Here is a 26045-nt window from a genome sequence, read left to right on the forward strand (position 1 = left end):
ACTGAAGTGTCAATCTGAATACAGTTTTCACATTAATATCTTTTATTTTACCCATAGGCTAAATAAAATAAAATAAATTAATTTGTGATCAGCAATATAAATTCCACTACTCTCGATCCACAGCGGATTTTCTAGCCATTGTTACCCACTTGATTGTCACCTAGACTGATGGAGAAGACTCTATAATGAACTGCAAACAAGTACCTGATCACAGATCCAACTACGAAACCTCCAGGATTCAATCTACCTGGACATCTTTGGAGCCAACTAAACAGATTTAGGATGGGAAAAGGTCGCTGTGACCACTTACTACATCGATAGGGAATTTCACAGTCATCCTTTTACGTGCGTGCCGATGAATCATATTACTGATGACTGCCCCCCCCCCACACACATCTCTTTCCTGGAGGCCTCAAGAAATTGCATTTATTCCAAAATAGCTACCATCAATTTGCTAACTGAAGTGTCAATCTGAATACAGTTTTTACATTAATATCTTTTATTTTACCCATAGGCTAAATAAAATAAAATTAATTAATTTGTGATCAGCAATATAAATTCCACTACTCTCGATCCACAGCGGATTTTCTAGCCATTGTTACCCATCGATGGACAAAAGCAATGTTGGGAGAAACTTGTATGATAACTAACTACTGACAATTTCAGGGCATTTAATCGGGTCTGGCACAAAGGCGAACTTATGGTCTACCCATTCTTTGTAATGGGAGTGTAATCTCCTCTTTGGCTGTTCACTACATGTCATGATGGACAGCTGTCTCTTCAGATTTCAGCACTCCCGAAATCTGCAGTATATCCATGCTCTTCATCCTCTACACAAATGGCCACAAATGCTATCTGTAGTTTTGTCAATGACATACTGCTGTTCATTAGATGAATGTTGCAGTGCACAAAATCAAAGTCACGTCTAACTTCTACCAAACAAAATCTCACTTCGTTTCCCTTTACCTTTTAATAATACCCCTATCTGCAGGCAAGGCCTTTCTCTTCTTGGACAAAATCTTGGTATCATTCAAGATACATTCAAATTCGCTTGACGTTTTAATACTTTCTCACATTTGGGATGATATACCAAAAATCCCTAAACTTACTTGATGCTGTTCGAAAGAGACCCTTCTACTTCCGGTGATCCTTCCCCTTCACACATTCACTCCCATCACTTTCTCGTAGATGCTCTGTTTCCGTCTTATGCCTGTTCTATATACATTTCCATGTTCTGCTACCATCATTACTTCACTTTCCTCGAAACCTAAAAACACGAGCATCTGCTTCTCAACATTCATACTTCAACTTCAAACTTACAACATCAACTTCAAAATTACGCAAAATAGGCAAACTGACTTAGAAAAACACGCGCTTGTGACACAATACATCAGCCTTATATCTTTAGCTACTTTGGCCATTCAAAACAGTCACAAGCTGTTCTTCCATCAAGGAGTAAGAGAGAGTTCAAGAATCATATCAATAGGGAACTATCTTCCATTAAACAATGCCATACACACTCGACACTCATGTTATAGGTCAGTGGTGTTCAACCTTTTGTACTACGCGAGCTACTTTTCTATAATAAGTTATTCGGCGATCTACTCTCTTATATAGTCACGTTCCCCCAACCTGATATCCCATTACGCACAAATAATAACTAAAAAAAATACGCAACTAAAAACTTTATTTGTCTATTTAAAAATTTATTTATCACTTTTAATTATTTTAATACAACAAAAAAAACACAAATATATTGGAATAAAATATTTATTTCTCTATTTTGGAAAACCAAAGTTAGAAAAAACAACAGATTGATTACAAACTCACAAGTTACAGGAAATGCTGGTTGATTAAAAAAAAAAAAAAAACCGTTAATGTGAAATTTGGCATTGTTTGGACCTCGCAATATTTTCATAGTCAAGTTGATATGAAGAAGTAGCCAATCGCAGACAATCATCCAAATGATCATTTGTAATTAGGTTACTTAATTGATTTTTTATGACGGTCATAGTTGAAAAAGCGGATTCTGACAAGTATGTCGATCCGAAACACGACAGAATTTTTCATGTGCATACTTCCAAATGACTTCATTGTTTATTATTATTATTAATCATAATTAAAAGAAACACACGTATTAACCACAGCGAAAATTATTTAATTGTAAATATTTCATCCTAAGTATCTTAGGACATCATCAGTACAGTAGTTTAAAACAATAATAGGAATAACATACAGTTAGGGCGCATGATTACAATAGAATCTCATTAAACGTGTTACAGAAGTTAAAAAAAAAATATTTAACACAATTTTGTATGACAATTTCCCATACTTTAGGAATAGTAAGAACGTCGTTGCGGTTTAAGTTTGGTCTGTGTAGTAGAGCTTCAGAACTTTCTTTGTATAAACGTTCATGTTTATATAAAGATCTATGTAAAAGTTTAGACTTCCCCCCCAATGGATCCAATGGTTTGGATTTTCAATTCCGTGTTGAGAGAGGCCAGATTTCTGCGGTTTAAAAAGACGAATGTGGTCTTGATGTTCCGAGATGCGTTTCTGAACAGACCTACCTGTCTGTCCAAAGTAAGACAATTTGCATGAGCATGGAATCTCATAAACACCAGGTAACATCAAGGGTGAGAGTTTGTCCTTAGGAGAAGGTAACAAGTTGTAAATTTGGTTGATAGGTTTGTAAGTAGTGGAAAAATTGTATTTCTTCATAATTTTAGAAAGACGTTCTGAGATGCCTTTGACGTAAGGTATGGGAATCCTATGGACTTCTTCCTGTCTGGTTTGATGTGTGGAGAAGTGACTGATGATTTTTTGAGTTGTTTTCGGATTATATCCATTTAGGATGGCTGTAGTTTTGATTACTTCTAATTCCTGGTTTAAAGATTCTTCAGAGGAGCAGAATTTGTGTGCTCTGGAAACTAGTGACTTAATAATGTCAGATTTCTGAGATGGATGATGAGCGGAAGAATTGTGAATGTAGCCACCTGAGAGTAGGCTTGCGAAAGACAGACGTGGCGATGGAACCGTCTTCTTTTCTTTGGATGTGTAAATCCAAAAAGGAGATACCCTGTGGAGATTCTTTTTCTAACGTAAAGTTGCTGCGATGATGAAGAAGGTTAATGTTTTCTAGAAACAGTCGTAATTCATGTTCGGGATGATCCCAGACTGCAAATACGTCGTCGACATATCTTAACCAAATATTTGGTTTGGGTTCAAAAGTGAATATTTTTTCCTGAAGGTGTTCTAGAAACAAGTTTGCTAGGTTTGGTGATAAAGGAGATCCCATTGCTGTTCCTTCTTCTTGCTTGTAAATTTGACCTTTCCAGGTGAAGTAACCTGATGCAATAACAAACTTCAACAATTTTTTTAACTTCTGTAACACGTTACGCACGTTTAATGAGATTCTATTGTAATCATGCGCCCTAACTGTATGTTATTCCTATTATTGTTTTAAACTACTGTACTGATGATGTCCTAAGATACTTAGGATGAAATATTTACAATTAAATAATTTTCACTACGGTTAATACGCGTGTTTCTTTTAATTATGATCGCACCACAGGTTTCGTTATTTAAAAAAGTTTCATTGTTTATTGATTTTAAATGTAAACTATTCTGAATGTTTATTATCTCAAGTTCTACTTCGGCTTGGTTTATATCAAACAGCTCACTAATTTTATTTGAAATTTCTGCGATGTTCAAGTTTTCTTGAAATGGATTATTGATAAAAGATACAATCATTTCAGTTTTATTAAAATCTTTAAATCTTGAATTTATTTCTTCCTCAACTAATTCTATTTCACGAATAAATTCTTTTAAATCATAGCGAAGCATTTCTTGATTTTGTTCAAAAAATCTTAATAAATATGGGAGATGTCTAAATTCGCAGTCATTTATATTTTTCTTTAATAAAAGTAAGTACTGTTGGAAAGTTTTTATTGAACTTAACATGGCAATTAAATTTTTATCTCAACCTTGTAACTCTAAATTTAAATTGCTTAATTTCGTGCAGAAATCTTCTAAAAATGATAAGTGTAACAACCATCTTTTATCAGTCAGTTGTGGATAAATATCTCCTTTTTCATCAAGAAAAATTTTTATATCATTAATTAATACAAGAAATATTTCTAAAAATTGACTTCTGCTGAGCCAGCGAACATTATTGTATAACAGAAGTTCCCTATCATCATCATCTGCCTGTAATTTAAATAACTGCCGTTGCAGGGATTTTCCTCGAATAGAATTTACAATTTTAAGTGTAATATCCAAAACTTCTTTTGTGTTTAATCTTTTACTACACAGTATTTGCTGGTGAATAATACAATGGTACGTTAAAAAATCTGGATATTTGTCATCGTTTTTACTTAAAGAAATGAAGCCTGATTTATTACCTATCATTGCAGGAGCACCATCAGTAGTAAAGTAGACACAAGTTTAAAAAGTGGAAGTTTGTGTTGTTTCACAAATTTATTAAATGCCGAAAAAATGTCTTCTCCCCTAGTCCTTCCCAATAATGGTATAATTTTAAAAAGTTCTTCTTTACTTGAATAATCTTGAAATACCATGCGAATAAACACCATTAACTGAGCAATATCAGTGAAGTCGTTTGATTAATCAAATTGTAATGAAAACGCAACACACTGGTGAGGGGTTTCCCGCTTCCGTTCTAGAAGCGGGGAAACTCCTCTCAAGCTAGGTGAATCCGGGCAGTGTCTCTGACGGCGACTCTGGACCGGGCGGCCTCCTCTCTGACAGCAATTCGGGAACCGGAACCCCTTTCTGCTTGCTTCAGTCCCTTTTTATTAGGTCTCCTCTGAGACCGCGCATGAAGTTTAGCAACCCCCAAAGAATCGGTATGAGTCTTTCATCTTAAGTTTCAAGTTCGGCACGCCTTTTGTTCTCCTCTGCTTTCTTTTGATTGTAAGTTGCTAGCCATCAGAAAGTTGTTTGAACTCTTTCTGACTGACTTCGGAGATGTTTACACTTAGAGCCTGCAAGCCTTTCTCATACATACAAGTTTCAATAACAATCTTTCTAATGCCACCATGTACAGCTTCGGCGACAAAAACATTGCCTTTGTTTTTAACACTCTAAAGATATTCTTATTAAAGCAGTATATACAGTTAGCTTCAAAAGAGTTATTTACAAAAACATCTAATACAAACTATACCGAGACAAAGAAAGTTTATTTTTTTACAATATTCACATGGCTCAACCTAAGTAAAAAATCGATGTAATGTGCTTTGAAATATTTAATATTAAAGTTACAATCGAGTTTTTAAACTTTGCTTATAATCATATTCACTCAGCTCGCTGTTTGACTTCCACTGATCCAAATTAATTCATTTACCCGGACTTATAAGAAAATTACTGATTTGACAATTTTAACGAAAAATAAATAAACAATAGCAATACACTTAAAACGAATTAAAAATAATACAAAATAATGATAAATAAAATATCATGTTTTCAGTTTTAATTAAATTTGTAAGTAAGGAGGAATACACAAGAGATCGACCAAAAATCGCTTCGCGATCGACGGGTTGAACACCCCCTGTTATAGGTTATGCAACCTCTCACGAATGTGATCAATATTTAATATGGTCATAATTTTTGTAGATTAAAGCTTAAGCGTTTGTAATGAATTTGTTTTTATTTGGATTCGGAACTTGTGGTAGGCAAATAGAGTATTTCTCTCGGGGGTGGAGGGAGGTCAAATGAGCAAGGCGTTTATTTTGCAATAATATAATTATTATAGTGCTAATATATGAAATCATTTATAATAATTAAAATAATATGACTTTTTACAAAAATGTAACTGAAGTCGTGTTGCTGGGGATTACTACAGCAACAGTTAAGGCTATAAGGCCAGTGTGTTATGTTGGTTAACTGCGTGTGTTGATACTTCGGCTACAGTAGCTCTATTTAACTTAAACAAAATACACTAGCGTCAAAAAAAAAAAAAAAAAAAAAAAAAAGAGCAAAATTGATAAAATAAACATAATGATAAAAGAAATCGAAATTTCCTCGTAGAAAATTCTAGAACTTAAACCACTGAATTTAATTATTGAGCAAGCACTCGATGATGCCGCTTTGGCAGCATTGATACACTGACTGAGGATCGCGTAACAGGAAGAAACCTTTTTTTTTTCTTTCCAGCAATCGATACTCGAAACATACGGGGAAATGATTTCAATGAAAACTATAACCGCCATACCACGAAATACAACAACGCAGAATTCCATGTCATTTTGAGGAAAAGTGCTGAATGTAGCTAAAAATCACTGGCCAAGTGAACTTGAGTGAGCAAAAAAGGTCATCCTGGAAATTCATTGGAGACGCTTACAAAATCTTATGATGTTAGTTATATATATATATATATATATAGTATTACGCTGTTCTCAATTCTTAGACAGAAAGAAAAGAAATGTTCGGTAATCCCACGTTTACATGAATCAACTAGCCCTGAGAAGCCTAATCACAAACAATGAAACGATCATGTCAATGCGAGCAGTAACTTGTATAGACATGTTACTGGGTCAGTCACATTGCCCAGTGACGCAGTAAAGTCTGAATCATTTTTGATTGGAACAACGGCCTATTTATTAAAGGGACTTGCACATACGACGTGGTCATTTTGTGTCATTTCAACAAGCACTCCACTGAAGATAGTGCTAAGAAATCGCATTTAAGAAACGATAAGATTCAAGTCAGATATGTCCTCTCTTGAAAAACCTTGTTCTCGAGTTAAGAAACGTTAATGCCAATGGGGAAGACTACAATTCGTAATAATTATTTGGGCAGTGATACTCATGGATTAAAATATTACATTAATACAACAGAGACTTAATTACAAAGCAAAATAGAATTTGCTGACGTCAACCAGAGGTAACTTGACTTATACGAAGAATTCGATCAAGTTTCTCATGTACCAAAATTGATTTTTTAAATATTTTTTTAGGCGTGTTTAGTGTTCTGTAACCGACTTTATATAAAAAATGCTTATAGACGACAAGCAGTAAATCCAATCAAATTGGCTTTCGTTATGAGTGGACCGACTGTTCTGACAAATAAGATAAAGTTCTATCGCTTTCGTGTCGAAGTTCAGGGTGAGAAGAATATACACGTGCAGAATTTCTTACCGACACTTAGATAGTAAATGGTGATAGGACTCTCGAAAGGGATTTTTATCAGCTACCCTTGACCTTCAGATACCACTGGACGACACATGCAAGATCAGCTTTGAAGATCGGGTTTTTATTAATAATAAAATAAAGGGACAGCCTTTGATTTTAATAGCCATTAAAGGATATTTATGTTAAATAGAAACAATTATGATTAATTTAAAATAAAACCTTTTTATATAATATATAATAGAAACCATATAAAAGTCTCGTTAGTACTAGTAACTGCAGTATACGATATCAGAACCCCCCCCCCCACACACACACACCAAAAAAAAAAATAGTATTGAACTAAAACATCGATTTTTTTTAGTTTCCGAGCTTGAAAGTGTAGCTTTATACTTCCATGGCATTAATAGAGTCTGCGCGCACAGTCCTAGTTGTGGTTCGAAAGATATGATCAATAAATGCTCATTTTTAAGTAAATATAAAGGTCGTCAAGGCAATATGTGTCCGTTACGTTTTAATGCGTATGTACTATAAGGCCTAACTGCAGTAGCCTTGATATGAAGAACGAAGATGGCATCGAAAGACCGATCCATTGTAATATGACGATAAAATATCAGATCCAAAAGGGTCGTGTTTTTGTAGGTTTATTCACACTTTGATACTTTCTAATCAACAGGATGTTTATCGTATCTTGTAATTTTTTTTTTTTTTACAAACGATAAAATGCAAGTACTTGTTGTCAAGCCATCGAATACAATGTGAAGTTGATAGCGTATGCAGTTTGGATTTGTTTTTGATTCGTTTACATATCAAGAGAGCATTTTTTTTAAATGTGTGAAACTAATTGGAATTATTATTTTCCATCTGAAACGTTGGTCACCTAAAGTGGAGTGTACAGGAAGCAAAAATATGTTTACTCTTGGAGAGGTAAATGCTACGGACCACGGGTGAAAATCAGCATTCTTGCATGCACGGAAATTGAAGTCTTCTTATCCTCAAGGTTCTTTAAATATCTTTAGGATTTCTCAGTGCTGCTGTTATCTCTTCCAAAAATCGTTCTCAATGAAACACTTGACTCTGTGAAAAGTTAAATAGCTTCTACGGTAAACATTTGTCACATAAAGTGTCAGTAAAAATCGTGAACGAGTTCTACAGGAAGCCATTTCGATGTATTTCGCTTTTTTTTGGGGGGGGGTATTATTTTTATGATAAAATGGTTAAATATAATCACGTGTAGTAGTAGAAGTAACGAAGATATTAATAATTTTAATTGATTTATTCTTTTTTACTAACTTTTGTTATAATGTTCTTTCCCGATGTTACTTGGTCATAGTACTTCAAAATCTCATCACCAATGTTAAGCGGTTCCCTTTGCCAGATTAATTACATGTTTGTTCTGGGGAGGAGAGATGGGGGGGGGATGAATAGCGGTGAGATCGCTTGATGCGCCCAGGGCAGTTTGTGTGATCAGGTTTGATGACATGCCAGAGCCGATAAAATATCTCCATTCCACACCATGGCAGTCCGGGCGATAACACATTAACGGTGAGTTGATAAGAGTATTTTTTTTTTTTTTTTTTTTTTTTAAGCTCGTGTGTGTAATTAGGCAAACATGTTATTGTACATCATGAAATAGTCCTACGAATCTTAATACAAAATGATATGATTGCTAAAAGCACATTAGGGTCCACTGATTAATCAAATTAGAAATTTGAATGTGATGAGCGATATAAAAATTAGGCGTGAATGTAAAGTTATTAAGCTATTAATTTGGTAAGTTATATATTCTGGACAGACCCATTCGTTCTCCAAAGGCCGACATGGATGACGAAAACAGCGAGAAATTTAAAATATTGCAAGCACCCGAAATGCAAACGTAGGTTTGGTTGAATCAGCACTAGTGTTAGAGGAATGTGCTGCAGAATCAGCTAAGTCCCTAACCTGGTTGTTCAGCTTGAATCTCAGCAGAGGCATGATTCCTAATGAATGTAAGAAAGGCAACAGAATTTCACTATACAAGGGCGGGAGCTTGAACCGATGAAACCAATTATAGATCGTTATCTCTGGAGTAGTTATTAACGGGGTTAGAAACGAAATCGCATCCAGAGGCGAGTGGATAACACTGTTCTTTTACAGAAGGCAGCATAGTTATGTCAAAGGTCGGTCGTACTGTACCAATCTACTCACGTTTAACAACAGAGTGACAGCGGAGTTAGATAAGGAGAACGGATATCACAATGATTCTTTTAGATTTCGCAATATATCTGACAAATTCCACATGAGTTTATTATACAAACTCAAAGGGATGAATTTGCAAAATAGACTTCTGACATGGACTGGGGAGTGGCTTACCTACAGTCGCAAAGAGTGATGTATGGAGGAGCTGAATGTAAGAGAAAGAATAATGTGTAATGAAGGAATGGATACAGGATCTTGTAGACTGACTTGAACAGACTGAGTCTATGGGAAGATGTCAACGAGTGTCAGCTTAATTTTGATTCTGTCTTCGGGCGGGGTGGCTGGCCAATAAGTGAAAGTTTAGAGGCTACTCTACTATGTCAGGTAACGCATCACATCAGCTAACTGCACTATTGGAGAGGACAATAACTTGTAGGAACAAACAAGTTATCGCACTGCGAACAACGATGCTCAAATATGATCACCATGACGATGAGGAAACAGCTGAAAAGGACTAGCACTGGCTAAACAAAGTCATATCCACTTGTGAAACTCTGTATTTGGAGACAGAATAAAGAAGTTACGCCTACAAAGTTTGAGAAATAAAAAGAGAAGAAAGATGATAGAAACATATAAACCAGTTAGACGATCTTACAGTCTCGTAAATATATTCTTAATTTGACAACTTTTAAGATTAATCTATTATTATTAGTGTTGTTGATGATGTTTTCAACAACATTAATATAATTGTGGGGATGAGTTATCTGTGTTTCCACCCTATTGCAGTAGTGTGTGGTGTAGTATATACAGTATCTTTTTTTTTTTAAATGACGAAACAGGTTTTTTTTTTTTTTTTTTTTTTAAATGACGTACTGTAAATAGAATTGGACACAACACTAATATCATTGTAATTGCTAGAATGTGCTATTTCCAACGTGCACATGCCCGTTGTAAAAGCTTCACTGGTTCTCATGTAAACGCTGTTTGAGTGAGACGGGATTAGCGCCTCGTGTCAAAAATGGAACCGTTTCGAAGTAGTTGACCAAGATCGTATTATTTCAGACAGAATTACTGGTAATGAATCAGGGTGCTTCCAATGAAAGCAGGAAACAAAACAGCAAAGCATGGAAGGACAATCGCTGAGACAGCAAAAGGTTCGACTACAGAGTTTTGAGTCAATGCTAATTATTATTATTATTTTTTTTTATTTATTTTATTTATTTTTTTTTTTGACATTCATGGAGTTGCTCATAAAGAATTTATTCCCAAGCGCCAAACGGTTAAGTAGGTATTATTTCTGGGTCATGCAACGTGTGAATTAAGCATGATTCGAGAGAGAGAGAAGAGAGCAGAACCGAAGAAGCAGTTAGTGTATGACAATGAGCATTGTACGTTACACGCGAAGCAGTTTCTTGTTTCCAAATCCGCAACAGTGCTTGAACCCCGGTATTCACTGGATTGAGCACGAGTGTTCCCCCCCCCCTCTAAAATTGAAAACGAAATTCAAAGGACGTTAGTCTGACTCAGTTAAGGTCATCCAGATTTGTGACTACTGAGCTCTTTAAACGTGTTTTGAAAATTTGTACGAAATGGAAACGTTGTACTGAGTTAAGGGGATTTCAGATTGAAAATAAATAAATGTTTCATCTTCTTAGTTGCTCTTTATTTTTATACGAATTTTGACTCGTTACTTCAAAAGGCATACCACGTATATCAGATCTATTTTCAACACAATGACAAACCAATGAACAACAACTCACTAATGTCATCCTCAGATATGCTTCATACAAATCAGGATGCTAGCTGATTACACGTCATGCTGGATCACTATATATATATATATGCGTTCATTTATTGCGACTACAGTTTTGTAAATGCGTATGAAATAAGATTTGTAAAAAACTTAATATCAAAATTTAATTTAAAATTCCATTGTACATACGAGTATATGTACAATGTGGTGTGTCTCAGGGCTCTGTTGTTTAATTTGTATATAAATGATATAGGAAATGGCTTGAAGGGAGATGTTCAGTTGTTTGCTGATGATGCAAAGTTGGGAAGCGCAATAAGAAATCAAGCTGATGTTGAGAGTTTGCAGGATGATTTAAATAAGCTGGCAAAATGGACAAAAGGTAATGGATGTCAGTTCAATGTGGAAAAGTGTAAAGTTATGCATTTTGGGATTAAAAGATTACCAGCTGTGTACTACATTGATGGAACAGTACTCCAAGAGATTGATAGGGACTTAGGGGTGTTGGTAGATAGGGAGATGAAGTTCAGGGGACACATTGCTAAGGTGTCCAAGATTGCACATAGGATTACTTGGTTATTTAGGAACACACTAACATCCAGAGATAAAGAGGTTATTATTCCTCTTTATAAGACGTTGATACTTCCACATTTGAATTAGTGTGCTCAAGTCTGGTCACTCGGATTCCTTGGAGATGAGGATGTTGTGGAGAGGGCTCAGAGGAGAGTGACTAAGTTGGTGAGTGGTGTAAAAAATGCTCCCTACATTGATAGATTAAGAGCTTGTGGATTGCAGAGGTTGGTTGGTAGGCGGAGAAGAGGGGGATATGATAGAAACATTTAAATTACTGAAAGATTTTTATAGGATTGATGCAGGGGAAATGTTTCAGCTGTGTGATAGTGATGGAAGAACAAGAGGCCATCACTGGAAATTAAAGAAGAGTGTGGTGAACAAGGGTGTGAGAACAAGGTTTTTTGCCTGGAGGGTGGTGAATGGGTGGAATTCATTTGCCTGACTTAGTTGTGAGCCCTTCATCTGTAAATGAATTCAAGAAGAGAGATGATGGATATTGTTTTGATAGTTTGGGTCTCCCACGATGAGTCTTCTGACTCTATGGAGATACCCATATAATAATATAAGTAATGTATGCGAATGTACACATCTATATAATATAAATAGAATGCATGAAAAAGTGCCATTATTTAAATGATTATTTTAGTTTATGATTATATATAATTATTTAAATTATTATTATATAAATGATATAATTGTATAAATATACAGCACTTTAGTGGTGACCTTTGCAAAAGAATATGTTACCGACGATATTCATTTACACTTGGAAATATATTTTGAGAGATAATAAAAAGTATTATTATTATTAAAAATTATTATTAACCAAGATTATTCTGGAATCTCTATGAAGACCAGGCTCACTTCACATATAATATGCCTATACACATCGTAATGAGTGGTTTACACTGCTGTGTCTAATAGCAACAACTTTCAGGGAGATGACAGTTTGAATCACTCAACTGCTGGTCTTAAGCTCACCCTCACTTCTCTGTTGACCGAACAGCCTCTGGTTCTTTCCCCTCCTATCTCCTCGCCATCTTATATGTTCCTATCATATCCCCACCTCCTCCGTCTCTGACAAATTCTGCAAACCATCTAACTTCAGGCTATCTAAATTCTCACCAAGTAAGAATTTAGTAAATGTTATCTCCAACTTTTTGTCATCCGCAAACAGCTCAATCCTTTCTTGTTTTCAATATTTAAATTAAATAAATGTGACTCCCCAGCACATGTGGTCTTCTGACTGTCACTCTTCGTCTCCTATTGTTGTGCGTTGTTTGGAATTATGAACTAAGGCGCTGAGGCGAGTGTATAACGTATGTTAACTACATTTGATCTTCTGACTGTGTCTGTTTAGCGAGATGAAAAACCTGAATTTTAGGAGAGAAAAAAAAAGTCCACCCAAACCCGTTTGAGACTGGCTAACCCCTATCTTCGGATGAAAAAAAAAAAAAAAAAAAAAAAAAATCAGGAGCCTGCAACACCACAAACACAAGTTAATAATATCTGCGTATTTACTTTACTACCGACTATGGTCATTCTTCCGTTTCTTTTAATGGCTACATAGCTGGAGGAAAGGAATGATTTTGCTTGGCTTGTTCCGCCAGTATTCTTTCATATTCTAATTTCTTCTTTCACTTTCCACGCTAACCTTCCTCCCTACGTTTACTTTATATTCGTCACGCAACTGTAATTTCACGCATAATAAAGAAGTCAAATACGAAACCAAATTATATTTTAATGATGATTTATTAAAATTCGTTTATCATATTTTCGTTTTTATTTTATTAATATATTTTATTAAATTTATTAATTTGTTACATTTCACAACATGATCACACTGCGTATCGAGTTTTATTTATTTGTTAATTTTTATTTTATTTTTCCCAGTCGTGGCTAACCCGCACAACATATTGCTCGTGCTGCAAAGTTATGTCGTCGGAGAAATTGCCCGACGAAAGAGTACGTGAAATCTTTCTTGTTCTTTTAAATTTAAATATAAATAAATTTAAATCAATAATAAATAAATAAATATATTTAAATAAATAGATATATTTACAGAAGATTGGTTTAATATTATGCTAAGTAAACATTGTAACCATAACTAAAATTAGTTAATAAAACTATTTAAAGAAGAAAGAACTTATAAATTGCAGGCTAATATTTACCCCTTTCATAAGAGAAAGTAGCCAAGATACCTAACGTAAAAGTTGTTCGACTACTTTGAAATCTTGATGAGCAGACCTCTAGTTTCGAACAGAAATACAGTTTTGTTTTTCACTGCGATGTACTTTGTCGCTTATGTAGTAATGTATCTTGGATAATAATAATAATAACTGAAATTAGGCAAACGAAAATTTTGAATAAGTGATTTTCGTGTTCATTTACTGAATTCATTAACTATAATAAAATCATATTTATAGTTCTGACCTATTAATATTACTGGTGTATTATACTACACATGAAATCATAATATAATGTCCGACATGTATAATAATTCTCACAGATTTTGTATTATTCTGTTCTGGTGTCATTCACGATAGGGTTAGTTTTTATTTATTATTTTTTTAAACTGGAGGGAACTAGATTTTTTTTTTTTTTTTTTTTTTTTTTTTTTGGAGGAGAATACAGGAAACTGGTGGTTGTCTACGGCAATCAGGGAAACAATATTTCAACTACCGTTACTGGTTACTTAATTTCTTCTAAACTCCGCAATCTACCTTCCCTTCAGTGCAAGAACTCCCTCAAATAGAATACTTAGTCTTAACGCGGTGTTGCTAAAGCGGAGCCGGCTCCGTTGTGTACGTTGTTATTAACCTTGTAATTTGTTCCACGTTAAGATCTCGAGACCCAGCACTGGATATGAGGAACCCCAACCCCCACACAAAACGTATGGGTATGGCACGTGTATATTGTAATACTGTCTAATTACAGAGCACGCAGTCCTTTTACTCTTTGTAGAAACGACGTCTCCCGGTAACTCCGCCAAGGAAGGGGAGTCCACTAGAAACAGTAGGAGCCTGGTACCCCCTTTGGTGTCGTGACGACGAACAAAACATGACCTCTCCCACTCCTCCCTCTTACTATCCCTTGTCTTCAACAGGAATCTAGAGCACCCAGTCCTTGCCCCGCGCTTATTGTTGTCTGCTGAGGTAATTTAATAAGAACACCGCTCCAACCACTACGGCAAGCAGCGAAGGCCGGCAGTCAACGACCGAGGTCATGGGAAGGGTGAGTCTGTAATTGCTGGCGATCCCACAGCCCATCAACTCTGAACTGCTGGCTCAGTTTTTCAAACGTGGCTGAACGTGAATCCATCTTTTGGTGTTAAAGATGCTAATCCATTCTCCTCGACTCGATCGGTGGCGTTTTAATGGCAACAATTTTCAAAGACTAAGATTAAGGACTTTGTATCCCTGCCAAGTCCTCTCTGAGTCCATTTCAGCAATGTGACTATTTTTGGTGGGAATTTTCCATACGATTCCAATTATGACCACCTTTCTTATTCATACTAGATATTTCCCGGATACCTTTCAAGGCATCAACGGATTCATCCATTTCAAATGTCAACTGAAGTTCCCCTACTTCGAAACTTATTTGAATTTTTCCAATCATGAAATCTTTTCCGACTATTAAAGCGTTGCAACATTTCCTTATACAGTACTAAATGATATTTTGGGTTTTCACTGATTTCACGTACTACCGCGCACAAAACGCAGTGTCTATTATGAGATAAGGAAATGCCGTCAACTTGTGTCCATTTCCTTCCATTTTTAAACCAACTGATAACGAACAAACAAACAAAACAAATGACGTAATAAGCCTGTATAACTTTCCCCTGAATTTGAATATAATTATTAGATTTCAAGATTTAATATTTCGCAAGTCATTAAAGTGATTAATGTTTATTTTATAAACACGTAGTTTATACTCATTGTTGTAATTTTTCCGAATTTTTTTAGCAGAAAAACGAGTTTTATATCTCCATTGTTGATTGCCATTTTAAACAGCTTTCAATGCAGACGCAGCCTGTTGGTTGGACAGCAGATATCATAACGTTATACTCGGCCAATAAAAGCTCTTTATGTGAATTTATCAAAATATGAATATACTCATTACGTCGTATTGAATCCCTGTAGTGAAAAGAGAATGAAATAATAATGTTTTAAGATATACATGCAAATACTCGATGCGATAATGAACTGTGACATCGTGAAAAAAAATTTTCTATATATTTTATTATTATCATGTGGCGTGCTATTCTGATGAGCAGTTAGTTCCCGGATGTTCATATCTGTGAAGTTGCATCTACCAGGAAATCCTTTATCTACTCAAATTTCTTAAAGTCCACTTTCACTTCAGATAAGTTTTGAAAGCTTATGCGTTTCGATCAGATAAAGTTCTCTTGAGGTTTCTAGAACACTTTAATGATATCGCGAAACTTTGATACCACCAAGCTTACTTAAGAATCTAGACACATTTCATAATGTCTTACGATCTCGACCAATGGCCAAATAAGGAAAATAACAGATCACTTTTTTTCTTTTAAATAAATGAAATAAATAGCGGTAAGTTAACCCAAAAATAGAGCTCTGTCTCGAATCAATCCATCACGAATTATCTGGAATATTTTGTTTTTATTTTTTCAAAAATATTTTAAATATATATAATTCATATTTCAGATAACATATGAAAAAATGTTTTTTTCTCCTATTAAAAGTATTCTAATTTTCGAACATAAATTCAGAATACGAGTATTTAGAGGGCCTGCGTACACTTGTAGTAAATTCAATGACGTTGGATAGAAATTATTCGTTCTAGTTGCCGACGAGAAAAAAAAAAAAAAATTAACCGTAGAACTCGTGCTCTATTTCTTTCACACTAATAGAAAAGATGAGAACAGTTTGTATGCCGTGTTCGTCAATCACAAGTCTTTAGATCATCGATGGACATAAACTAATGAAGCAACGCTGCTTACTTCCTTGGTGTGTGTGTGGGGGGCGGGGGAGAATGACGTTCAAAAGGATTCAAAATATTTCTGCCTGCGAATCTTTTAAATTTTTTGAATAATAGTATTACTTTTTTTACATTTAGAAAAATTACAAAATGTATTGCGATAGAGTAAGCTAGTTTTCTAACTTAACAATCATTCATTGGTCGAAAATATCAGAAAGGGGGAAAAAATGAAAGGAAACCTTCATAACAGCTGTGATATAAACAAAAAATCAAAAGATCATTTGCATGTGTGTAACTTTTTTTAACTTTTACACTTAATTATCTCTCTGTCTAATAGATCTTAGCTTACTCAACCCCTTCTTTTTTATGACTGTTAACTTTCAGTGTTTTTTTTCTTTATTTTAAATACCTTCTCTCTGGCCTCCCACTAGCTACAGAGCGCGTCCCCATGGGATGGAGAAAACCCTGACTACATCCAACGAATATCAATGCGACTCTCAAGATAATGAAAAAATAAACAGCAGTGCACCGTGGGGTAATAATATCGAGACAACTCGTAACAAAGATAATGCAAGTTCACATGTTATTCTTTCAAACGAGAGAGAGAGCCTCCATAGCTGAGATGGTTTCGTCGAAGCCCCTTGGCTAGAAATATATGGGTTCGAATCCTTAATCTTGCGAAACTTTATCAAGTTACACACACATATATATATATATGTTAAATGTTAAAGATGCCAAGCTATTTTAAACCTGGTTTTTACTCCATTTCCCAAGTAAGCAAACAGACAAATAAGTCAAGTTTGCGCCTGCATGTATTGCAAGTCTAGGTGACCCGTAAAGTAGTACAAGTCTAGGCAACTCGTGGTAAAGGGTGGGATAAACTCTGATCACTATTCTTAATATTTACCCTTAATGCAAAGCACATCTCCTTGAGGAGATGTATGATGCTATGCATTAAAGGCAAGAGGCCACTACCCAGAACGGTTTCGACCTTTATTGAGTTCTGATCAGTGGGAGCCAGGCTTAGAAATACCAAGGTTAAGTAATACAGAGCTTATAAGTATTTTACCAAAACAAGTCACCATAAGTATTTAAAAAAAATAAAATAAAATAAATAAATATATATATATATATATATGCTAATATGATTACCTCAAGTGTTTCTCCAATAAATCTTCATCGTTCATCAAAAACACCACAAACTTCGTTTCTCATATCAAAAATATTTCCATCAGCGAAAATGATATCATAGCAAGTTTTGACATTATCTCATTATTTACTAACGTCCCTACTGAGGAGGTATTAACATTACTTAAAGACAAATTGTCTAAAAAGATATTTGCTTTACTAAAGCATTGTATTCAATCTGGCTCCTTCAGATATAGGGACTGCATTTACAAACAAAACCAAGGCCTAGCAAGCAATGGGCAACCCTTTATCCCCGGTTCTAGCAAACATTTTCCTGGAAGATTCTGAAACAAAAGTCATATCGTCCTTCTCACTTAAGCCGAAATTTTGGAGAGGTTATGTTGACGACATTTTCATTATATGAAGTCACGGACACACATCTCTCATGGATTTTCTTCAACATCTTAACAACCAGCATCCTAATATAAAATTCACTGCCGAACTAGAACGAAATAACTGCCTTCCTTTCCTGGATGTAATTCTTACACGATGCTCTGATAGATTTAAAATCTCTATATATACCGAAAACCAACTCATACTTACAGATATCTGCACTGTCAATCTCGTCACTTTCCACCACAAAAGCTCGGAACTATTTCTACCTTAGGACACAGAGCACGATCTCTTTTAAATGAACACGATGAACTCCAAAAAGAAATTGAAAAACTTTCTCTTATCTTTAAACAAAATGGATATTCTGAAAAAACAATTAAGAAATTTCTTCTGGATCCTCCTAGGCAGAGTACCACGGAAACTTGATTTTAAAGGTAGCATCTCAATACCTTAGATTAATTCAGTCTCCAATAAATTGGCTAAAGTCCTTAAAAAATACAACATCAGGACGTTTTTCACTACACTCCCTAAAGTCCGTTCTCTTATAAGCCATCCGAAGCCTATTCATCATAACCTGAAATATCCAGGTGTTTACAAGTTATGGTGCGACTGTAATATTCCTTATTTTGGACAGACTAACAAATCTGTTGAACCGCGTATTGAGAAGCATAAGACAGACATCTCCTATGAAAGATCACATGCATCTGCGCTATCCAGTCATGTTCTTTTCTCTAATAACCCTCATGACGATCTACAGAGTCACTCAGTTTGCTGGGATAAATCCGAAAACATTTTTCGCTGTAGTGATGAGTTTGAAAGGAAAATCGTGGAATTATAGGGAAATCCTTCTTAATCCTAGCATTTAAACAGCAATTTGCGTTATAACATCCCTGATAGCCATACTGCAGTTGTTCAATACTGGCGCTCACGAGAACCTGCAAGCACGCATGCAACAAAGAACAGCGCGTTAGATAGAACGACTTGAAAAATACATTTTTGTGTCAATTATGAATTGCATTTTTTGCCTGTAATTCTCCGTTTTTTGTAACTTCAATTTTTATTACTGTGTTCTACCTTTAGTGGATACCTGAAGAAGGCTGTAAAAGGCTGAAACTAGTTGTATCATTATCATTAAAATTTAATATTTTATCTCGGTTTAAAGTCATTTAAAATTTATTCTCTAATATATATATATATATATATATGTATATATATGTGCCTAAGATTAACCAGCTTATCCTAAAATTATGGTTACGATACCTAATGTGGCTTGCTCGTAAGTAAGCCTTAAAGGCTTGCGGCCACAAGTACGGCATAATATTGTTTTAAGAGAGCAAAAACTTAAACTCATATGATAATCGGGACCCATTTTTTGCCACTCTTCTGTCTGTGTGTGTGAAAGCGCGAGCGATTGGCAGACATAGCGTTGAATCTACGTAATCTCGGTTGCTTCCTATTACGTAACTAATTAATGGTTATTGCAGGAAGTAGTAAAAACTCTCCAACCCCCATTGAATCAAAGATTAGAGGCAATTCCAGTTCATAGTTCCGCTCGCTTACCGTTATCTAACTTTTACGAAATGCACCAACACAAGCACATCCCTGATTGTGTGCGAGATTTTCCACCCAGTCAAAATTTCTTCATCTTTTTTTTACACTCTTTGGACTTCCGCTACATCTTTCGAAATTCAAACATTGGCGAAGGCACTTGGTGTCACGTGATCAAGTTCCCAAAAAGAAAGTGGAAACGCACAATTCATCGGCAGAAAACGCATTCCAAAACTAATAGAAATGACCTTATGTTGTCAACCAGAAATGCTGTCGGTACGACCCACAACACCTCGTTTGTGCTACATAATCAATGCCACCCACATCTCCTCCCTCCCTCCCCCTCATTCGCCGTTCCCCGCTTACCTCTCTGCGACGTCAACCGACAATTTACGATCACTCAACCTTTTCATTCCAAGGCAGCCTGCCCTTCGCGACCTTAATTTCTTCACTTTGTTTCTTCGGCGACCTTTCCGCACGCCGATCAAACTAAAAGAGTGCCCGCATATCAAAAAGCCTACGGCCCGCTGTTTCAAACAGAAACCATGTATGTTGCTTCTCCCCCCCCCCCCAGCCTCCCTACCTCTTTTGCTTGTCAGATAGGATCTGACCTTGTTTTGTAGCGCGGTTTTGCATGCTATATCTGCACCCCCCTTCGCGAGAAGCATGCATATAAAAGCTACCAGTCGAGTTTCAAGTATGTCAACAAAGTCGTTTATTTTTGTCGTGCGTGTGACCTTCGTAGTTTGTCAGTGTTTGTAATAAACGTTCCTAGTTTCAATGAATTCTGTTTTTATTATTATTGTTTATTAATTTTTTTTTTTTTTCTCTCCAGGGATAACCAGTTGTTAGGGCAGTGTTAGACACAGGAAAGAACAATAATCAGACAATTAGCTGCACGAGCCTGTTGGTATGCATTCGATACGACAGAGGAAACACTAATAATTGCAATGAATTTTAATGTGCAGCGCGTGCTGCTAAATGCCCTTTTAAAATACTGCGTTGAAAAAAAGCAACTTCGCGAAGTAAATTTTCACTTTAAGTAGTCACACGGCTCGGTAATTCTATTGTTTCCGTGGCTTTACGAAGTTCTGTTATTGGCTCAGTCGGTATAGACGAAGCCCTTTGGTCGGAAGGACCTGGGTTCGATTTCCGTCAGTGATGTGAGGATCTTTCTCTGCTCATCTTTCGACAAAAGATGAGTTAGCTGGTCTCCTTGGGAGATAGGTGTCTTTTTTTTTTTTTAAACCGGAAACTCGGCTTTTTCGTCCCCTATAACAGACAAACCGTCCCTGTGAACGAACACGGATTGCAGTCATGAATACGTCCCAGCCATATGCTGGTCCTGAGCCCGGATAAAATTGGAGAGTTGAGGAAAGCAATGGTGAACTACCCTGTCAAAATCTCACCAGGAATACTAGGTGGGCAATGCCGACAAAGTTACGGAAAACGCCTACAAAATTCGGAAACGACTGAAAAGGGAAAATCAGTCAGTCAAGCTTATTTAAAACTAACTTAAAATATATATAAAAAATTAATCATTTGAAAAACTAATAATGTTCAAGCTTCGACTCAAGATACTATTTTTTAGATTTTGTCGACCTCTTGTATGAGATAAATATATTTTTAAAAAAATGATTGAATTGTAGTTCGTTAGGAATCATTTCAGTGGATTCCTTTTATTTATTTTTTATTTTATTTTTAAATGTCCTAGCAGCCATCCCCCATCTATGTAACGAATAAATCTGCATATGCGATCCAGCTACGTAAATACGCATCTTTACATCGCAAAGTGGAGGCCTAAAAATCGTCGTAATCTCTCGCATCCAGTTATGTACGGGAAAACAGCCACGATAGTGAAAACGTACACTCGCGGACGAGCGATCAGCCATAGAATCAGATATCGCACACGTGTTTGACCTCTCGGAGTAATACAAACGCCGACGTCTAACGTAGGTCGTTGTCGTTTAATCAGTGGCCAACTATTGTTCGTAAAAGTGTTCGTCAACTGAAGTATTCATGAGATTAGGTGACAGAAATGTCGCACGAGTTGATTCACTGGCTTCGATATGAATGCGGGGGAAAAAAAGCTTAATATATTTATTTATTAAAATTTTTATATATATTTTAAATTTTATTCCAAGTCTTTCAAAAGAACGTAATTACTTATTGGATAATGTTCGAGTCCCTTAGCTAGATTATACAAAAGCCGTTTCAGTCCCGGTAGGAAATGTTTCCATGGACCTGTTTGAAGTAATTAAACCGACTCTTGTTGCCACGAGATATTTTCCTTGACACAAGAAAGAAAGTATTTTGCAGCTGAGTCAACCAAAGAGGGCTATTTTTACCGGGACGCGTGAACAAGGGACTGGTGCAAGAACAACATGCACGAAGCACATGTCGTAAGTTTCCAATAACTGTCGCATTAGTTCTCGTGAAAGTGATTTCATTGTTATTATTTGCTCCTCCCCACCGTTGACCTGAATATATATTGGGATATTATGAGCGCGCTTGTTCAAATTCTCCTCTGCAAAGACTGTTTATAAAAGATTGTTTACGGACGGAAATTTTCAGGAAGTCTGCTGTGAAAAGAAAGTTCCAGATGATGCCAATAGGGGGAGTTACACTAACCTAGAAGATGTGCTGTTTATGCGCATGCATTACAACTTCTCGAATAAGCCATAAAATTGATCGAAAGTTTTTCAACATCGTTTCGGATTTTTATTTGCTTTCTACTTTGTTTTGTTATTCGCTACTTACTGATACGTACGCCATACGATATCCGAGCTCTTTTACAGTTTCCTTGACCCATATCGGTGCGTATTGCGCGAAAAGAGGTTGAGAGGAGAATTGCACAGGATGTATGGAGATGTCTCATTTCCCCTAGGGCGCTCCCCCCCCCCCCCGTTCAGACTTCGCCGAAAGTGACGTGTGGCAATAGTCGCCTTCCACAGAAACAGGCGAACTATTTCGCAAGTGTTGTCTCATCTACCGTGAAACGCGTGACTTCTATATTTAGAGAACAACAATAAGCCAAAGGCTGTGACACAATCGTGTAGTAGGTTCACGCCACTGGTTGCCATGGTAGCCATTCAGGTTGACTGTAAGAGTCACAGTTAAGTTGGAAACCCCTGGGAAGTATGCAAAAGTGATAAAGCCACTTAAAATAAAACGTTAGATTGATGAAATAATGGGACTTTGTCTTAAAAAGACCCCTCCCCCCAAGGGAGTTTCAACCCTCTTTTCAATTAGTATTTTTTTTTTATACTTTCGACCGGTTTGTACACGGGGGGGGGGGGGTTGCGTGCATAAAAATAACATTTATTCAACCACAACAAATCAATATAACTGCTTTGTTATTTGTTTTAATTTCCTGTTATTATTACTCACTCGATGATCCCATCGATTTCTCTAATACGCCAAAGTTCACATAACCCTGTTCAGACTGGTTTCCATGTGTCAGAATGAAATGAGCAGTTCCCGGTTTGAACCAGTTGAAGATAATGAAGTGTAAGTGACTCAGTGCACATGATTAGCGTAACGAGTCTCACATATACACGCGCGCGCACACACACATCACGGTTTCCGGATGTTTCCAATAATAAAAATAAAACGCATCATTCGCGAATTCGTTTCAAGGTAAAAATTAAAAAAAAAAAATGTGCCTAAATATGCACATAAAATGATTTATTAATTAGCACACCTGCGTTGTGGCTGAGGTTAAAAAATTGTGATTTTATTGACATTACCTTGAATGGAGGTCATTACACGTGCAAAGGAAATGGAAATGAGATTTATAAAGCGCTGAAAAAAAAATTAGTTTTTACATATCTTTATTAAAGTTTTAACGTTATCAAAGCTACAGTGTAATGACCTCCATTATATTGTTGATGCCATCCACGAGAAAAGTACGTCACAGTGTGACGTACGTTTCTTTCATTATTACTTTCCGCTAGGAGGCGCTTGTTAGTGTGTAAATAATATTGAAAAATAATTAATTTCAAACTTTATTTATGAATTTAAAAAAAATAATAAGTGATTTCGTATAAAATTGTGGAGAGAGAAGAACAGAAAGGGCTATTGCTAACAGAAAGTTACAGCTGGATAGAATTTTCGATTTTTAAAAGGATACAGAAGTCAGAAAAGGCCGTTATACTGTATTGTCGTTATCGCAGTGAAAAGATGTTAATTCTGAGAAAATAGCACAGGCGGTGAATGGGTGCTAACCGATAAACAGAATGATGAAGGGAATCGCATTGCTTCCTTGTTGAGTGTTCCCATTGCAAAACACACAGACATACGGGGAAGTACCAAAGTGGCACAAGGCCATACAAGTGTGGATGTGCGTGCGTGCAAGTTATTGGCCTCTGTATTGAAGGACAATGCGCGGTGTTCATTTTTGCCTACAGGCTGGGCGTCGTCCAGCCACCTTCCAAGAAACGTAGACCAGCGAACAGGGTTCGGCAATTAAGGGGCGCTCATTACTACCATTAAAGCGATCGGCATTTGAATACGTGTGACAGCTGTGATCTCGTCAAAGTTTTACGACCTTTAGGTGTTGCGTTCTTCCGAATTAGGGTCAGCAGTGCGTCGACATTTCCAAGTTAGGAGTTTCCTTTCGCGTTACGCTACTTTTTTAACAAGGACGGCCGTGGGGGCGAAGGTTGCCGTCAAATAGCAATCAGATCGTTACCCGCTGAGGTGTCTTGTTTGTCTGAAACACATTTGACCCAAAACACTCGCGAATGATGCCTTCGGTGCAATGGACTCGATTAACGTTTCCTTATTCGCTGCCAAATCGGGCGTTCAAAGCGTGATCGGATCGGAGAATTCGTTCGAAAGAAAAGTGCACTGATTGGCGCCACCTGTCGACAGAAGAGCGAAGTTCTGTTTTTCACATCCATCTGTTTTCGGATTCTCGGTGATACTCCCGGTTTTGCATCTCTCATTTTATCAAACAAAAGATGAGTTTACGTTTTCCCCGAGGGTGTAGAGCACTCACGCGAACCGCCGATCGTTCACCACGAACGGCAAAGAGCGACTAGCTAACACTTGTACGCGCGCTTATCCAAACGTGAAATCTTGATTTGGCACGCACAGACCAGCCGTAGACGGTCTGTCTACGAGAGTTACCTGTGCGGGGGATTCTATAATGAGCGCAAGACGGATTACTAAAAGAAAACAGGAACATCGGAAGGTTCTTCCCCCCCCCCCACACCCCGCTCTCACCGGCATGGTGCATCCGACATGCGTACCCTCATTGTGACTGCGCCCGGCAAGTGCAGAGATAATCGCTCTTATCTGTTAAACGCTTACGAGGATCAAGTTAAACACAGCATCGGCCTCTTCCCTTTCCCATCTCAATCGTAAGCAGGCCGTAGAGGTCAATATACGGCACATTAGAAAATGGAACCGCCAGAAACGGTATTTCCCATGCTTGCAGTGTTTGTGCGGAGAACATCGTTCCCGATTTGACCTGGGTCAGGGATTGCTTTTACTTCTACTCCCCCCTCCCTCCAATAAGATCGGCGATCCCCCATTTAGCTGTTCTTCCTCTTCCTAGACTAAGGTGCATGAAGTATGCTTAGCGTCTGTCATCGGTGGTCCACTTCCCGCTGTAGTTTCTTCCTCACTTGTTGTTTGGCCTTTTTGCGCTTAACAGGGTCGCATTTGTCTTGTCGAATGCCAGCTAAACACGGTGTGTGACAGGATGGTAAGCGTTTAGCTTTTGACTGCGTAACTAATAACTGATGAGTATCCATCAGGCAAAATTTGGTTCATCTGCTTCGTAAGTAGCGTAAAGTGCCCACCTAGCGATGAGTCCTTACACTCCATTGGGAGGGGGCGGGTCACGTACTAATAATAGTAATAACAAGTGACGCAAACTTTTCAGTGAAGAAGTCGAAAGAATTGAAACGTGCCCTTTTATAAAAACTGTTTCCGAATCCCATTTTAAGTAAAAAAAAAAAAAAAAAAAATTATCCTTTTTACCAGATGGGTTTAGTCGCCCTAGGTACAGATGGAAAAGCCTTTTCTACCAGCAAAATAAGAAATCAAGTAATCAGTTCAATCAAATCCAATGAAACGTACACTGTTTGGAACAATTAGGGGTAAGACTTGTTATTCATCTTTGTTAAAGGGGCGTAAACCTCTCAAATTGACCATATCAGCAAAGACAGGAAATCGGAATGAAGATTATTAACACGGTTCAGACGATGATCGTCTACTTTTGAATTAAAATGCAAACATTTCTCGGATTTGATAGAAAAATGTGAGCTATTGAAAACTGCGCCAGGCAGTTAATAGTCGATCCTTTTTGTGTTAGGCTGAATGATCAGGTTTTTAGTTCAATTTCCTTCGCTTTGCTCCTC

General features: G+C 36.7%; 1 long non-coding RNA gene across 2 annotated transcripts in view; it reads right to left on the reverse strand.

The window, feature by feature from the left end:
* Window positions 1-26045, reverse strand: part of LOC150102176 (uncharacterized) — a 94586-nt gene that overhangs the window by 18496 nt on the left and 50045 nt on the right. Inside the window, exon 1 of one of the 2 annotated variants that reach the window (XR_016548948.1) lies at window positions 20041-20151. The exons of the other annotated variant lie outside the window; for it this stretch is intronic. This is a non-coding gene — a long non-coding RNA (uncharacterized LOC150102176). Of the gene's footprint in view, window positions 1-20040; window positions 20152-26045 lie in introns of those variants that run through there. 2 annotated transcript variants of the gene reach the window in all.

This window comes from Typopeltis vanoorti, chromosome 10, assembly GCF_054136105.1.
Source record: "Typopeltis vanoorti isolate ZY-2024b chromosome 10, IOZ_Tvanoo_1.0, whole genome shotgun sequence".
In the NCBI taxonomy this organism is placed as follows: Eukaryota; Metazoa; Arthropoda; class Arachnida; order Uropygi; family Thelyphonidae; genus Typopeltis; species Typopeltis vanoorti.